Below are 6,079 nucleotides of genomic sequence, written 5' to 3'. Positions count from 1 at the left end.
CGGGAACTGAGCCCCGCTGCTGGGCCTGCCAGGGCTGAGCCCCGCTGCTGGGCCTGCCGGGGGCTGAGCCCCGCTGCTGGGCCTGCCGGGAACTGAGCCCTGCCGCGGGGCCTGCCGGGGGCTGAGCCCCGCTGAGCTGAGCCCCACTGCTGGGCCTGCCGGGGACTGAGCCCCGCTGCTGGGCCTGCCGGGGGCTGAGCCCCGCTGCTGGGCCTGCCGGGGGCTGAGCCCCGCTGCTGGGCCTGCCGGGGGCTGAGCCCCGCTGCTGGGCCTGCCGGGGGCTGAGCCCCGCTGCTGGGCCTGCCAGGACTGAGCCCCACTGCCGGTTCCCCAGCCATGAACACTCACAGGTGTGTGCTACACACCAATGGCTGTGCTGAGCTAGAGACAGATGCTCCTTCATTCAGCAAACACTTATGTGGTGCCCTGTTCTGGAGACTGGCGTGCTAATGAGAAAGAACGATGATAAACAGGTAAATACAAAACGTGTCAGACGGTGAAATGCCGTGAGCACAGAAACGGGGAGGTGTGTGCAATTTGACATGGGGTCACAGGGTCTCCGCCACAGCTCGAGTCACGTGTGTGATGATTTTCTGTGCTTGCAGACATGAAGATCCGGTCCTGGAGCCTTAATGACACCTTCTTGCTGCCTTAAGGAGCCAGTAGCAGGACTGAAACTTCCTTCTGTGAGTCTTAACAAGAGATGTATCACTTGGGAGCGACGCGGTGAGTTTGTCCAGGAAGATGTCACAGGGACTGGAGGGTGACACAGTCCATGCTCTGGCTATGTCGCCCCCGGGGTCTGAAAGTGAGCTGGCGAGTGCTCGTAGGGGGTCAGTGCACGGGCGCCACAGGGCTCCTGCGTCCTCACTGCCAGCTCTGCCCCTTTTCTGACCCGGGGACAACACAGATCTTTTGTGCTTGTAGAACATCTGGAATTTAATTCACATGGAGAAGACACACATTTAGGCCACATTCAGTTTAGGGGCTTGTTGGACAGTCAGCTGCTGAGCCTCAGCTCCTCGTGGAGAATTTGACTGAAAGTAGCGTTTAGTGCAGTTCAAAACTGCCTGATGCCCCTCCACTTAAATGAGTCCAGAGAAAACAGAAAAAGCACAAAGTACAGCTGAGGGCCAGGGTCAGGAGGAGAAAGACAATGTGTTTTTGTTCCTCTGGGCGGGGCTGTGGGTGAGCCCCTCCCTCGTCTGTGACCAGGTCCCGGTGACCCCTCCCCCCTCTGTGACCAGGTCCCGGTGACCCCTCCCTCCTCTGTGACCAGGTCCCGGTGACCCCTCCCTCCTCTGTGACCAGGTCCCGGTGACCCCCTCCCTCGTCTGTGACCAGATCCCGGTGACCCCTCCCTCCTCTGGGACCAGGTCCCGGTGACCCCCTCCCTCGTCTGTGACCAGATCCCGGTGACCCCTCCCTCCTCTGGGACCAGGTCCCGGTGACCCCCTCCCTCGTCTGTGACCAGATCCCGGTGACCCCTCCCTCCTCTGGGACCAGGTCCCGGTGACCCCTCCCTCCTCTGGGACCAGGTCCCAGTGACCCCCTCCCTCGTCTGTGACCAGGTCTGGGTGAGCCAGCCCTCAGGCGGGGGCTGCAGCCAGGCTGGAACCTGCTTCTCTCTCAGAACCTCTTCTCGCCCTGAAGGGTGTCCAGAGGTGGGTTCGCTGCGTGGCCAGGGAAGTACGTACTCCCAGCTTTCCCACGAGTGTCCGTCCCTCACACTGAAAAACACTAGTCTGTCTGCAGCCTGGCAGCCCACCCGGGGGGAAGGGGGTCCCGCTCTCCTCTTCCCACCACCCGGCCCCTTCCTTCCCCCGCAGAGGCCTCTCTGACGCCGAGCCTGCTGCTTCCCCAGGATGGCTACCCGAATCTCGCACAGATGTCACTTGGGTTTCCATTTACAGCTTTTATTCCTAAGTGCATTTGTGTAGCATTTACTTGAGTTTTCCCCTTGTGCTTTATGAAAAGGATGTTTTTGAATTTAGGGGAGGAGAAAGAAGGACAAATAACTATTTTTCGCACATAAAAGTGAGGTCATCCAATGTGAATCTCATTGTCAGTTTCTGCCCCAAGTAGCTCATGCGGACGCAGTCAACGCATGGCAGAAAATGGCCCCTTCCTGCTGTTCAATTTAGTGAGCAGGTGCAAGGTATGCTTCCCTAGGCCAGTAATCTCTGAAGAGCAGAGTGACCCTTTGGGGTGTGCAGGGAGCAGGTCCAAAACATCAGAGCACCTCTTTGTACGTATTTCCAGCCCCTCAGGTTTCACCCCAGGTGCGCACATGTGTTACAAAGGACGCCGTGTTCAATTCAGCTTGCACACGCAAGTGCCCACAGCTTGGGGTTGCCTGGTGAAGACCTCCGACGAGGCATGCACTCGGAAAAGCCTTCCAGTTTCTCTTTCTAGACTGTGCACGTCAAGAGCAAGAATGTGTCTGTTTTGTTTTCTGTAGGCTCCATGTTCGGCTGGATACTGGAGCGTAAGAGACACGCCATAACTATTTCCGGATGATCGGATCAATGTCTGCACCAACATAGACATTTTTAGACTTTTCGTTCTTTTCAAATCAAAACCACTTGCATAGGTGATGTTGAAAGGGCTACCCCAATATAAGAAGCTGTTTAAATAGCATCATAATGGTTATCACAGAAAGGTTATCCAACTGGCCTAGTTAATCAAACTAGCAGTTAGTATGCCAAGAGGAGGGTTCTCTCTGTTTGGGACTACCAGAAAGTGCTTGCTCAAAAGATACTATATGCCCCGATTTTTGTATTTGTCACTGTACCCTGCACCGATACTGAATGAATACTGAGGGTCTAAATGATGGCTTACGCTTTGCATATTATCTAGTAGACTTCAAACGGGCTTCTGACTCCTCACTGAACAGACATTCACACAGTGGGAGTGGTCGGTGTTCGAGGAGTATGTCCCTTCACCAGCCACCCTCATCTGAGAGCGTAGTAGGAAACTTAGATCCAGGTTGGCTGAGGAAACCCTGGACGTCCCTAAACCACCCGTCTCTGGTCTGAAACACCGAAAAGCGCAGTGAGCAATGAGCGTGTGGCACTGTGCACATCATGTCAGTGGGAAGGAGCCTGGGTGTGAAGGGGGACGAGGTCCGCGTCTTCCGAGCCGGCCCGTCTCAGGTTCGGGTCACAGCCCCTGCAGAGGTCATCACACTCAAGCCCGGTGTGGGTCCCTGGGCCACTAATTAGCTTCTGACCCTGCTGAGCAGCTAACCCTCTTGGGCCTCTACTGTGGGATAAGAAAGCGAAATTAGAAGTCCTCTTAGGACCCATTCATCTCCATGCAAATTCAGCTGTGTCGTTGGATGACTCATCACTCACTCAAGTAAATGGCATTTTTCACTTTTTAACTAAATAACCTTCTGTTCTAGTCAGACCTGTCAACCCACACAAGACGGGAGGCTTTAGTGTAACTGACTTGCATACTGGGACTGACAAAACCAGAGTGGTGACCGCCAGCCCCTCGGTGGCCCGTCCGTGGGAAGCTCCTGCTGCCAGAAGGCCCTGGAGGGCCCTCTGGGCCTGAGATCTGGACTCTTGCCTGTCCCGTGGGGCCACCAAGGCAAGCAAGAGGGTGGGAATGGCCTGGGCAGGGGGGCGGCTGGGGCTGCAGAAGAGAGCCCTCCTCTCGGGTGCAGGCAGCTTCTAGAAGCACCTCTGCGTGGCCTCCATCACGTGGTTCAGGTTAGGAACTGCTGTGAAATGTCTAGTGAGTCAGAGCCCACAGCAAATTGCACCAGACTGGTGCCTGACCCCATCCACGTCAGGGCAAGGGGACACATCTCTGTCATTTTGACAAAACGTTTTCTCTTCTTTGTAAAAAAGAAATTTCTTTTTGGCTTTTTATCCTCTAAGATTCAAGTTTCCTACTACCTTGCAACTTATCCGCTTGTTTTGGAAGAGATAAACCCTCACGTTGGAATCTAAGTCATGGCTGCAATAGTGATAATCCGAGGAGAAAAAGACTAAGGAACCTAATTTTTATATTGTTTTCAGAAAAGGACAACAAACAGATGCCTGTGGAATCTGCTGTCCGCCAGGAAGAGAGGCCTGTTTCAAGGAGCAGGTCTAACAAAATGTGAGCCCTCTCCGGCCTGAGGAAGACCCACCCGGTGGCAGGTGGTGTTGGGCACAGGCTGCCATGTAAATCAGAGAGGAGGCGTGTGGCCGATAGGAAGGGTCGGGTGGCCCTGCGTCTGGCACCCTCAGATGTCCTTGTTTAGTGAATGCTGATTAGACGAGCCGTGTGTCACGCGAGCCTCCTGCCCTCACCTGTGGAACGCGATCACGGGCACGACCCGGGGACGCGGCACAGCTAGAGCAGTTTCTCTCGTCGGCAACAAAATGCGAGGATACAGTCCTTAGCCACCAGATTCAAAATTCAAAAAGAAATTTGAGCTTTTCATCAAGAAAGATATTGTTAGCCTCCATTCATCTTGCTTGCTGGTTTTCTTTCCTCCTCTGGCACCAAATAAAGGCAAAATTGTACCATCAGTTCTGCCGGCAGGGCCACTGGCCACTTCCTTGGCATCTGGCCGAATTACTTACGCATCACTGCTGCTAGAATTTTTCATCTTCCCCACGGTGGCTTAGGAAGTGACAGAAAAAGCACTAGGATATAAACAGCCCGCACTGTGTTTGCAGGGAGGTTGGAGGAAGGCCAGCCTCGCCCTGGGCCCTGACACAGCATCACTTGACTTGACCCAGCATAATCCAGGCTGTTCATGGACACATGCAATCAATACAGAGCGTGCTGGTTATGAGAGCCTGATTAAAGTCTGGGGCTTTGCTTTAGGTCGGACTTGGGCTGCTCTCCAGGGGCACTGAGCATCTCACCAAAGGCAGGCGAGGCTGCTCACTCCGTCTTGCACAAAAATTCTCCATGTCTCAGCAAAGGAGAAATCTCCGAGTAAGACAGTGTTTAAATTTTTAATAAGTAGAATCCAGGTGGGAAATCCAACCCCCACTGTTCCAGCCTGGACGCTGCACTGTGGGTGCTGCTGCTGCTAACCAGCTGGGAAGACGTGCAGCATGGCAGTGGGGCTGCTCTGGGGACGTAGGGCTGGCGCCGTGGGTGGGTGCTGGGGGTTCTTGCCGCACCATGCAGTATCTTGTGAATTCCATGCCACGAACAGTTTAAAAAAGTTTGATTCATTTTTTTCTAATAAAGAAAAAGGAGTTTATACGCTCTTGAGACTAGCATTCCCAAAGTTTTCTATAAACTTGGGTGACTCTCTTTTCCCGTTTGCAGAACATATAAAAGAGAGAAACAGAAGCAGAAAATGATTGTCTCAGTTTCCTGTTTCTCTGCTCAGAAGTCATTTGTCCTGTGCGCCTGGGGGCAATACATATCTGTTCCCAGGACAAGCAGGCATCTTTGGACTTCAGTCAGCAACGTGGACGACCACGCCCTCCCATCCTCCTTTGTTCATCCCGACTGTTTCTCCAGGTGGGGCTTCACATTGGGATGCGTGCTCTGGCCATCAAGAGCCATACTTAGTCTACCTGCAGGCCCAAAGTGGATACCATCTTCCTGTTGATAGGTTCCAACTAAAGGATGCTGATCACTTGTTATGGGAGACTCATAGGATGCAGATGAGACCCAGCCACCGGAGACAGTTAAACACGTGGCTCCTTCAAAGCCACGTCATTCTGTTGAAGTGTAGTCAGAAGCCCCACACGTTGCTGAGAGAGGCCAGAGCAGGACCGAAAGCAGAGCAGGTCGTCTGGAAGACAAGCCTCTGAACCTCTTCCGCACGCTATGGAGACACCACAGGGAGAACCCTGAGGGCACACAGCAGCTCTGAGCCCCTGTAGATGCGATCCAACCTCACTGCACTTGTGCTTGGCTGGTGCTGGGCACAGGACCCCCAGAGAGGCAGATGAATTCACCCCACGGGCACAGTGGCTGGAGCCCACAGCCCTGTGTGCACCCGGAGCCACCTGTCGCCGAAGCTTTAAGTGAGGAATACCATAAATTGTATAATGTACACTTTCCGTAGAACATTTTCTTATATTCATATACAAATTTAAGCTGATAAAGT

The 6,079-nt window shown here is 53.8% G+C and overlaps 1 long non-coding RNA gene across 1 annotated transcript; it reads left to right on the top strand.

Annotated features, from left to right (window-relative positions):
• The first annotated feature begins 1,600 nt into the window (after window positions 1–1,600).
• LOC109258753 (uncharacterized) lies at window positions 1,601–4,529 on the top strand. The gene is made up of 2 exons (XR_002076407.2): window positions 1,601–1,689; window positions 3,891–4,529. It is a non-coding gene; the product is annotated as an uncharacterized LOC109258753 (long non-coding RNA).
• The last annotated feature ends 1,550 nt before the right edge of the window (window positions 4,530–6,079 follow it).

The sequence above is a fragment of the Panthera pardus genome, unplaced genomic scaffold (assembly GCF_024362965.1).
Source record: "Panthera pardus isolate Hobbes unplaced genomic scaffold, ASM2436296v1 HiC_scaffold_26, whole genome shotgun sequence".
NCBI lineage: Eukaryota > Metazoa > Chordata > Mammalia > Carnivora > Felidae > Panthera > Panthera pardus.
The sequence above is the reverse complement of the archived record's forward strand: the minus strand, read 5'-3'. Positions and strand labels throughout refer to the sequence as shown.